The sequence below is a fragment of the Vicugna pacos genome, chromosome 10 (assembly GCF_048564905.1).
Source record: "Vicugna pacos chromosome 10, VicPac4, whole genome shotgun sequence".
In the NCBI taxonomy this organism is placed as follows: Eukaryota; Metazoa; Chordata; class Mammalia; order Artiodactyla; family Camelidae; genus Vicugna; species Vicugna pacos.
In genome coordinates, this window is record NC_132996.1 from 60,381,364 (window position 1) to 60,391,621 (window position 10,258).

The following is a 10,258-nucleotide window of genomic DNA, read 5'->3' on the forward strand; positions in this document are numbered from 1 at the left end:
GAAAATAGAAAGGCTAATGATAGCAAAGCTGAAAACAACATAAACCCTTAAAGTCAGAGGCCACATATAAAGACCATGAGAACCGTTGTCTCACCATCTTGCAAATATCCTCATTCCCTCACTTCTTTCTGCTTTAATATCACCTCCCCGCAAGATACCAAGGCTAAGTAGCCAAGAACACCAAAATGAAAAGATACTGTTGCTATCGTCAGGGACTTTATGATATTACTTCTTAAAGTCTTACTTCTTAGGGGGAGACAGACATGCTAATAATCAGAATACACAGATCATCTCCATTTCCTCCCTTTCCAAGTTTTAAACCCACTTCAGTCTGGATTCTGGCCCTACATTCCTCTAACGCTGTTCTTGCTATGTTCACCAATGACCTTTGTGTAGAAAAGTCCAACAAAATACAGGTGATTACTGTCTTCTTGGAACATGCTCCTCTCTGTTTCTGAGATTTTCTCTCAAATTCCTTGAAGCTTGGTCCTCTATTCCTAGTCTATACATTTTCCTCTGGGTAATCTCATCCATTTTCCTTGGCTGTAAATATCACCCTTATGCCAGGGGCATCCAGATTTATTTCCAACATCATTAACTCAAAGACTGCTCACTTGATGTCTCTCCACTTGTGTTATTTCAGAGACATCTCACACTTAGTATGAGTAAAATTGAGGCCTTCATTCCACTCCCTAACTCTAGTCAAAAATTGACCCTCTTCCAATGTTTCCAACTCAGAAATCACAACTTCATCCATCCAGATGCTCATGCCAGAAATCTGGGAATCATACTTGATACCACTCTCGTCCCATATATTTAATCCATCATTAAGTCTTTCCTGTCCTAATTTTAAAATATCTACTGAATCTTCTTCCCTCCATCTCCTCTACCTAAAGCCTAATCCGAATCATCATCATCTTCTGCCTGGACCACTATAAAACATTATTAGACTTCACCCACTTCTCTTTCCAAGTTTTCCACAATTTCCAATTTCTTCCCCAACTAGTTTCCAAAAATATCCACAATGTAGCCAGGGTAATTTTTAAAAATCATATATTAGGTCACAACACTCATTCTTAAAACCTTCAAAGGCTTCCAATTATACTTAGGGAAAAAATCCAAAATCCTTGACACAGTCCTGCCAAAGTCTCTATCCTCATCCTATGCCCCTCCCCATCCTCCCCAACTGCTCCCTGTATTCAAGCCACACCAATCTTCTCTTGGTTTCTCAAATGTGCCAAGTCCTTTCCCACCCCAAGGCTTTCACACGTAGTATTCCCTTACCTTCTTCCTTTTCATCCTTCTAGTCTCTGCTTAAATATCACTTATTCAGAGAAACCTCCTCCAAAGCTCCAATATAATTCACATCCCACTACTATAATCTCTTTTTACCTTTCCATCATAGGACTTTGTAATTACACATTTATTGCTGTATTTTTTGTTTACGGCCTCCATCTTCTCTGGACTACAATCTCTATAAGGGCATGGACTATATCTATTTTTTTTTCATTCTAGTCTTACTAGAGTGGCAGTAGTTTAGAGTTGTTTAAAGTAGTTTAGAATCAGTATAATTTAGGGATTAAAAGCAGGACACTATGGGGGTGGGTATAGCTCAGTGGTAGAGTACATGCTTGCTTAGCATGCAGGAAGTCCTGGGTTCAATCCTCAATACCTCTACCTAAATAAATAAATAAATAAATAAGCAGGGGACTAGGGAGCCAGGCTGCTGGGCTTCAAATCCTGGTTCTCCACTTACTAGCTCTATGACTTTGGGCAAACTGCTTAACCTCTCTGCGCCACCATTTCCACATCTATAAAATGGGGAGAACAAAAGTACCTACACGATAAGATTGTTACAAGAATGAAAAAAAAAACCAATGACACAAAGCACTTAGTACAGTATCTGGCACTTCAAAAGCACTTCAGTGAGCACTGGTTCTGATCAGTTCTTATTATGGTATCCTCACCACCTACCACAGAGGTAGACATTCAATAAACATTTGCTGAATGAAAGATTGAGAAAAACAGACGCCACTATAATCATTAAAAAGGTTTTTTTTAAATGACAGAGCAAGAATATCATAAAGAGCTGGAGATAAAAACATAAACAGATAGTTACGGCAAAGACTGAAGAAACCCATAATTTATAATGGCATAAAAGGGTAAGAATATTAAAACACTAACACCACTGGATGCTGTTTTTACCGCTATGCAAAAAAATATGTTCTCTTCCCAAAGTTTACCCAAGGTAATTTGGTGGCTTTGACTTTTCCGTAAATATCGTTCTTTTCCACGACTTTAATCACTTTCTTCAAAATCCTTCAAGCATGAATCACAGTTCAAAAAGATGGTAAAATTGAAATACTAATATTTTCTACCTGTTTGCAAAGAAACGTTCTTGCCTTCCTAAAATAGCTCTAGACTTTTGCTACATATATTAAAAAATCTTCAAAATTTTGCCATCTTATACCTGAATTCTTTCAGACATTGTTGCTTTCAGAGTTTTCTCTTTCCCAGTAAAGATTCATCCTCTTACTTTAATTTAAAGGACACCAAAGGGAAGGAGGGACAAATACGTTGCTTTAACTTCCCATTTTGTATTCAAGTTTCCTCAAAAGACCCTAAACTTCAATCTAAGCATCACTATTATTTGTTCTCCTTTTGAAGAACAAATAATCTCCACCTTGTTATAATATTAAAAATGATAATAGCTAGCATATATAGTGCTATGTGCTGTTCTAAATGCTTTACATATGTTAACTCATTTGATTCTTACAACCATATGATATTCTACAGATGAGGAGAGATACAGAGACGTTAAGTAACTGCCCAAGTCGCAGAGCTAGTAAGTATTGGTGCTTTGATTTAGGCCCAGACTGCCTGACTCCAGAGTCAGGACCACTATGCTATTATTCAAGAGCTTGGAAGACTATTTTTCTGACCTGTTTGCACAGGTCAGCTAGGCTGAAATACTCCAATTCTCTCCCCAAATCAAACATGCATATTAATCTTCTCCAACTCAGCAAAATTTCAGATGTTTCATTGTATCATAGGCATATATACCTAAAACAAAGTAATTTTGGTTCATGGGGAAAAAAGAATATATGTTCTATCCTGGGAAGCAGAAATAAACAAATGATGGAATCATGAAATGTGAAATTTGCCTCAGTTAATTCTACAGACAGTAAGTAGCAGTAAAGAAATGTTTGCAAAATACTTTTAATTTCTTGCAAGAAAGGTACCAAACAAAACTGTAGGTACTGGGAAGCATATAGCTCAAGTGGTAGAATGCATGCTTACCATGCACAAGGTCCTGGGTTCAGTCCCCAGTACCTCCATTAATGAATAAATAAATAAGTAAACCTAATTACCGCCCTACCCCTTAAAAAAAAAAAAAAGATTGTAGTTGTAGGTATTATCATATACGCACTCAGCAGCAGCCTACATCTTCCTTCTCTCAATTTCACAACAATGTTCCTAAGTCTCTCCCTTTATATAAAGCGAAATACTTCAGCTTATTCCCTGCTACCAACACCTGAAGGCATGTATCTAGTATTCAAATTCACTGAACTCAACTTCCAAGAAACAGTTATTTTGGAAAAAATTAATAAATAAAAAGTAAGGAACACATTAGAAGTAAAAAATTAAACTTGTTAGTCAGGCATGCTGGATACTTATTAAGTCACAGTTATCCTTTACTATGCCAAATCCAGTGTCATCATATATTAAGTTACAGACAAATATTACATGTAGCAATCTTAAATGAAGACTTCCACTGTGATGGCAACAGGGGAATTTTCATTTACTGAATCATGGTATGTTGCGACTGCAACTTTTTATGGGGGTTAAGGATGCCAAGACTGAAAACCCCAATGCCCGTGAACGCCCAGTGCCTTCCTCACTCCATCTCTCTCTCTCAGTCCTTGTTTGTTTCTTTAATAGCACAGCCTAAACTTCAATCTTTGGAAGACAGGGAGTAAATATCCTTTGATTTCCCCTACCTAAACTTGCAGCATCTAAAACTTCTTTCTCTAGCACTTCTAAGGACATACTCCTTTCCACAAACTGTTATGAAGCTTCTCCAATGCTGGTTTAATGTTTGTCACCTCTACCGTCCATGACTGTCAGGTACAATGCTGCCTTCAAAGAAGCAAGCTGTCCAAGAACTCAGATGACATGTGTTCACTGCTGCTATAAGGTTGCATAGAAGTTCACATTTGAAGAGCACTTCATCTTTTCAAAGCAGCTTCATATTGTTTTTCTCAATGAAAGTATTATCTTTCCCATTCTTTAAATACAGACACATAAAAGCAAAGCCTTGGATTTGTATCCCAGCTCTGCTACATACTTGCTGTGTTATCTTGGTCAAATTATTTACTCTTTGAGTTCAGTATCCATGAGGGAATTAATACCTACCTTAAAGGACTGTTACAAGTATTAAGGGAGATTATACCTGCAAGGAACATGACACAGTAAATGCTCAATAAAGGTCAGTAATCTTCGCTATGGCCTCCTTAAACAGTTTGTACAAGATTTCTTAGCTAGTAAGCTGGTAAACCTAGAACTTAAACCCAGGTTTCCTGATTCCTTAATCTGTTTTCTTCTCACCACATCACTTTGGCAGACTGCCACATACTACTGAGCACACAAATATTTTCTGACAACAACCGATCACAAAATTTTAATCTATCAGTAACAAATTTTAGCTTTGAGAAAAGGGGAAAAAAAGAGATCTAATTAACTAAGGGGGGAGAAAGAGTTGGAAAATATAAAATATAAACTACCCCCAAACAGTAGGACAGGCTGTACCACAGCACTTCTGTACAAACAAAATTATGAGAAGAAACAGCAAGTTCTGAGTTTATAATGAACAATTGGAGAAAGAAACGAGAATGACTATGATTAAAGGAACTTAAGGGTTTTTTTTTCCCTTGGTAAACCAAACCACTGGGCAAAAAGATTTGCATCCCATTCCAAAATAACTCTAGCCAAGACTGAGACATCTCTTAAAAAAAGAGACCTCAGTGTGTTAAGAACAAAACTTTTTCTCCAATTCCTTTAAGAGTGTGATAAATGGGAAGAGTGAGATAAATTGTCAACATCAACTGCCAATGTTCTTGAAGATCTTTGAAGACCAAAAATGTTTGTTTTGGATTCACTATTAGTAAGCAGCATAAAGGAGCACGATCAAAAGAATGAAAGTTTAATAAGTATCCTAACACAAGTTGAAAATATGTTCAAAAATTATACAGTGTAAAACTAGGTTATTAGTGTTAATAAAAATTACCAACTGTTTTCAAGTTATATACATAATTAATCTTTTTCAAGTGATATACATAACTTCCAGGACAAGTTCAAGAAAACAAAGAAGTTAACATCTTCAATAATCGTCAAGAACTTTCTTACTAAAAGAGAAGACAGAATAATTCAGTCACATTCTGAATTTGTAAATTCTGAAACAAAATGCCAGAATAGAGCTTGATCTGACACTGACAGAACACAAGATTTAACCAAGAAAGGTAAAAGTCGGGTGAATTTCTATCACAAAGCAGGGAAGAATCTGATAAGAAGCTCTACCCCTCCTCACCACAACCAAATTTCTTCTCCTCCTCAATTCAGCTTAACCTCTGCTAATTACTTCCTAGGGAAATGTGACAAAATGTCCCTAACATTTCTTGCTGACACTCACAGCAAACTCCATGTATTATTCAGCATTCATTAGAAGCCACTGAGATACTACACTAATTTTAAATTCTATGCAGAACCTACCAATCCCCAGGAGGTCATGTCCCTTCCCTTTCTAAATTCTTTCCTCTGACATAAATTCTCTTCCACCATAAAAATGTTTTCAGAGAACACACATTCTTAGCCTAACTTCCCAATCTAGATTCTCCATAAAGATAGTCTGGTGGCTCTTCATTAATCCCTTTCTGGGAGCACGGAGGTCCCAGTAACTAGGAAATCAATCATAATCATTTCATTTAAACCTTGCTGACCTAATAATACTAGTAACAACAACAACAACAAAACAATAATCTTTCCAAAACTCACATGGGAATTCTGAATTTGTTAAAGAACGTAGACTTGTAGAGTTTCCATTGAAGGACTATGAATTTGGTCTCTTCTCCCTTAAGAAAATCCATTTCCTATTACTGATTCTACATATATACTATGGAAATACTTATTCAACTTACAATGACCTGCAGGTTGATTATTTTTTTCAACAAAAAATTACACAAATTAGAATCATGACACTGAATCCAATAAAAATAAAATGAGTAAGAACATTTAGTCCCCAAAGTTTCCAAGCTGGGAGAGAAAAGGAAAACATAAGAGTTCCTAGAATGCTATCAACTTAAATAGCTCAATATTTGAATAATTTGTACATACAGCCTTTTTAACTTTAGTAATATGCAGTAACTAAGCCACTAATCAAATACAACAAAACTGGCCCTTGGGTTTCATCTGGGTTCTTCCTAGAAAGCACTCTCTCAGGACAAATATCTGACTTCAAAATCTTGACCATCCTCTGTACAACATTAACCATTTAACACTGCAGTTGAAAGATTTCCACTGAGAAACAGGCTGAGGAGAAGGAGGAGAGATAAGTGTCAAACAAAAAGCAAATCAGACAGCAAACAAAATTTTCTATCAAGAAACAGAAAGAAACTGTCATTGTTACTCTAGCTAAAATGATACGGACTTTGAAAAGCGAAACAGCCAAAAGATCGCGCGGTTCCCTTTACTTATTATTAAGTCTCTAGTGACAAAATCTATATTCCCAGGAAGAAGGGAACACAGACAATCAAACGACAAATCACTATGTGCATAATATGGTAAAATGAAAAAAAGTGAACTGGTAAACGACAAAAAATGACTTACGGTGCATTTAGAGATCTGTCTGGAATATGGGAAAAAGTCAAGTCCCAGATCAGCCTCAGTTTCCCCAACCAAAAAAGGTGAGAACATGACACTTCGCTCAGAGGAGCCAGAGGGTCCTGTTCCACCTGCCCCGACCTATTCAAGGGCCCCTTCAAAGGCCGAACTCAGAGGGAGTCCCCAGTGCAATTGAGTCATGACACCTGGAGCCTTTGAGGGGTAGGGAGGAGGAAGGGAGGAGGGTCAAAGCGCGCAAAGCTCAAGCCGTTCCTGGAAAGCGATTTTCCCCACACACTGAGGGTGCCGACACCCGCCCCAGACCCAACACCCTCTCCCTACCGAACCACACTGGACAGCCCAAGCATCCCTCCCTCCTTCCGGCTTCTCCCTTACTTCCCCGCCGCCTCTCCGACCGCGCCCCCGAACGCAGCCGGGTAGCTCCACCTCTGGCGGTGTCTGGGCGGCTGACCCGCCCGCCCACCCGCCGGCGCCAAGGTCTTCCCAACCCGGCGGCGGAAGGATGCCGGGCTGGGCCTCCCAGGCTCCTCCCGGGCCTACCTGCAAGGCGGGCGGGGGCTCGGTTTGCAGCTCAGCGGGTGGACTGAGCCACACACCAAAAAAAGAAGCAGGAAGGAAGCAAGGGGTCCGCTCTACCAACCAGCGGGAGAAAGCAGCCTGAGAGCGGGACCCCGCGGATAAGTCAGCCTTCGACCCGGCGCCGCCGCCGCTCGGGAGACATCAAGCAAGAAGACGGCGCAAAAGATCACCGAATACACGAACGCCCCAGACATCAAAGGAGGAGCGCCTAAGCAATCGTTCAAGGAACTACAGTCAAGCGCCGAAAAATAGCTTCGCTCCAACTTAAGGTCCGACTCCTGTCCAAGGCAGAAATAAACAAACCCAGATCATAATCCTTGGAGTAAAGTAGGCTGGGCTTCTGCCATTTTCTGTGTCGGTTGTCGACTATTGAAGTTGTTTGGAGAACTGGAATATTTCTTGAGTGTTGAAGGTCAAGTCACAGTACAAAAACGCTTGTTATCTAACTATATAGTTCAGCAACTACGTTTTGGACCTCCAACACTATTTATCCCCATTGAGCAAATTTGACCTTAATTTTCTCATGGAAGTGAGATGAATAAAAGAGAAAGATAGGAAAAAAAAAAGAGAGGTAGGTAGGTAGACAGACAGACAGAGATATGGCAGAGGCATATGATAATCCAGAGAACGTGATAATCCAGACTGAGGAACAAAGTGAATAATCTCTATTAGAAGCACCAATTTAGCTCCCATAAGCACAGCAAAGAGAAGCTGAGAAAGCTCAGGGTTGTGAAGTCTGACCTTAAGTCAGGAAGAGAAAGTAATATACGACTGCTCTTCTCTTTTATTTCATTCCAAAGGCCTAGAACCACAAGTGTGTTTCTTACACAATGACCAAAAGTCTCTTTGGGTTCAGAACCTAACAAAGTGTGTTGATGTTTTTATCACCACAATAGCCTCTTTCTGAAATCTCTTAGTAGACAGATTAATATGGTCAGCACAAATATCGATTAGTATGTTCACCCCAGGTACAACTGAATAAATCACATAGATCACTACAATATGGATTATTAACTGTTAGCAATAATAGTCTACCTTACCTCCTCCTAAGAAGGGAAGAGACTTGGAGAGTAAAGATGTAAAAAGAAAACCACAGACATGGAAAACAAACTTATGGTTACGAGGGGAAAGAAGGGTGTGGGATAAATTGGGAGTTTGGGATTGGCAGATACAAATTACTATTACAGAATAAGTAAACAACAAAGTCCTATTGTATATCACAGGGAACTATATTCAATGGCTTGTATTAACCTGTAATGAAAAGGAATATGAAAAAAGAATATATATGTACGTATAACTGAATCACTATGCTGTACACCAGAAACGAATACAACATTGTAAATCAACTATACTTCAATTAAAAAAAATATATATATATAAAAAGAACACAAGATAGTCTCAGCCTTTAAAGAGTATATAATATAATCAAAGTGAAAGATCACTTTCTTACATCAGTTTTATTTACAATTTATTATAATTAAATATATATATATCCTTTAAATCCATGAAAATATTTAAGGGACAACTCATGTATATAATATGTAGGATAAGACCATGATCCATAATATAAGGAAACAACACTGGGCTTTGTTGTCTCTCATAGTTTTAGAGGACTTTTTAATGAGTAAACATTGTAGCAACATTTATAAAAGTCTAAAAAAAAAAGAATTTAATAATTTGCTTCCAAAACACAAAGTTTTAATTTGTTCATGTTCCCATGCAGTCCTTGGAAATATTCTACATAATTTTTTAAAGTTTAAGCAGAGATACAACAGTGTTATTGTTCTATCATTACATTATGTAAATTAAAATCTTTAATAGTTGTTATTGTAAACAACTGCACAATATTCCATTAAGAGAACATACTGACCATGCTCCCCATTTTGAATATGAATGTTGCTTCCAAACACTTTCTGTGTAATAGGTATTGCTGCTCCTGGAAGAGGCAGTTATAAACTTATTATTAATGATTATGATCTATTGCACATAAACAAAAAGAATAAGGAAGCAAAGCAGAGGTTTATTTCCCTGTCGTATGAAAGAAATCCAGAGATGTGCAGCCTAGGGTAAGGTGTGGCCGTTCAGCATCAGGGACCAGGCTCCTATCTTGTTGCTTTGACATCTTCAATAAGTGGTTTTCATCTTGGGTCCAAGACAGCTGCTCAAGCTCTAGCCATCATGTCTACATTCCAAGCAACAGGAAGCTGAAAGAGGAAAGGCATGTCTCCTAGCCATAAGGGCACATCTTGAAAATAGCACAGGACATTTCCATTTACATTCCACTGGCCAGAATGTAGTCACATAGCCACACCTAACTGAATTTGTCTTTATCCTAGGAAGTCATGTACCCACTAAAAGTCAGAGGCAAATGGATACTAGGCAACAACTAAAGCAGTCTCTGCCAAATTCCTCGTGCCAGATGAGTAGCAGGCAAAGAGACTGCTTTGCTGTCATCCCAGGGATGAATTTCTACTCTTAGAATATATGCTTTGAAGAAGCTTCCTTCTTGGAGAGGCTTGTGGACTTTAAGTGTCCAGGGCTACAGTCCTCATCCGAACTTGACCCATATAATGACATTATTTTGAAACTTCGATTTCAGTGAGAAAAACTAGGCAAACTAATTTCAAGGCCATAAGATGTTTTTGGTTTCTCAAATCTGGAGACTTTTGAGAAAATCACCTGAAGAGTATGCAAATATAAATCTAAAATCAACATCTGAAAATGGAGATATTTGAGCAGCTGAGGCTAGACTGCTCTGTGAAACCATGGAAAAGATGGCTTA

The 10,258-nt window shown here is 38.3% G+C and overlaps 1 protein-coding gene across 9 annotated transcripts in view; it reads right to left on the reverse strand.

Annotated features, from left to right (window-relative positions):
* The window catches only part of AMBRA1 (autophagy and beclin 1 regulator 1), a 152,527-nt gene extending 144,854 nt beyond the window's left edge, over nucleotides 1–7,673 (reverse strand). For 2 of the 9 annotated variants that reach the window (XM_015246173.3, XM_006212296.4), the window contains exon 1: nucleotides 7,438–7,669. The gene's annotated coding sequence lies outside the window, so the exon portion shown is untranslated. The other 7 variants (XM_015246170.3, XM_015246172.3, XM_031690612.2 and 4 more) reach the window with 7 other exon arrangements.
* Nucleotides 7,674–10,258: the final 2,585 nt, after the last annotated feature.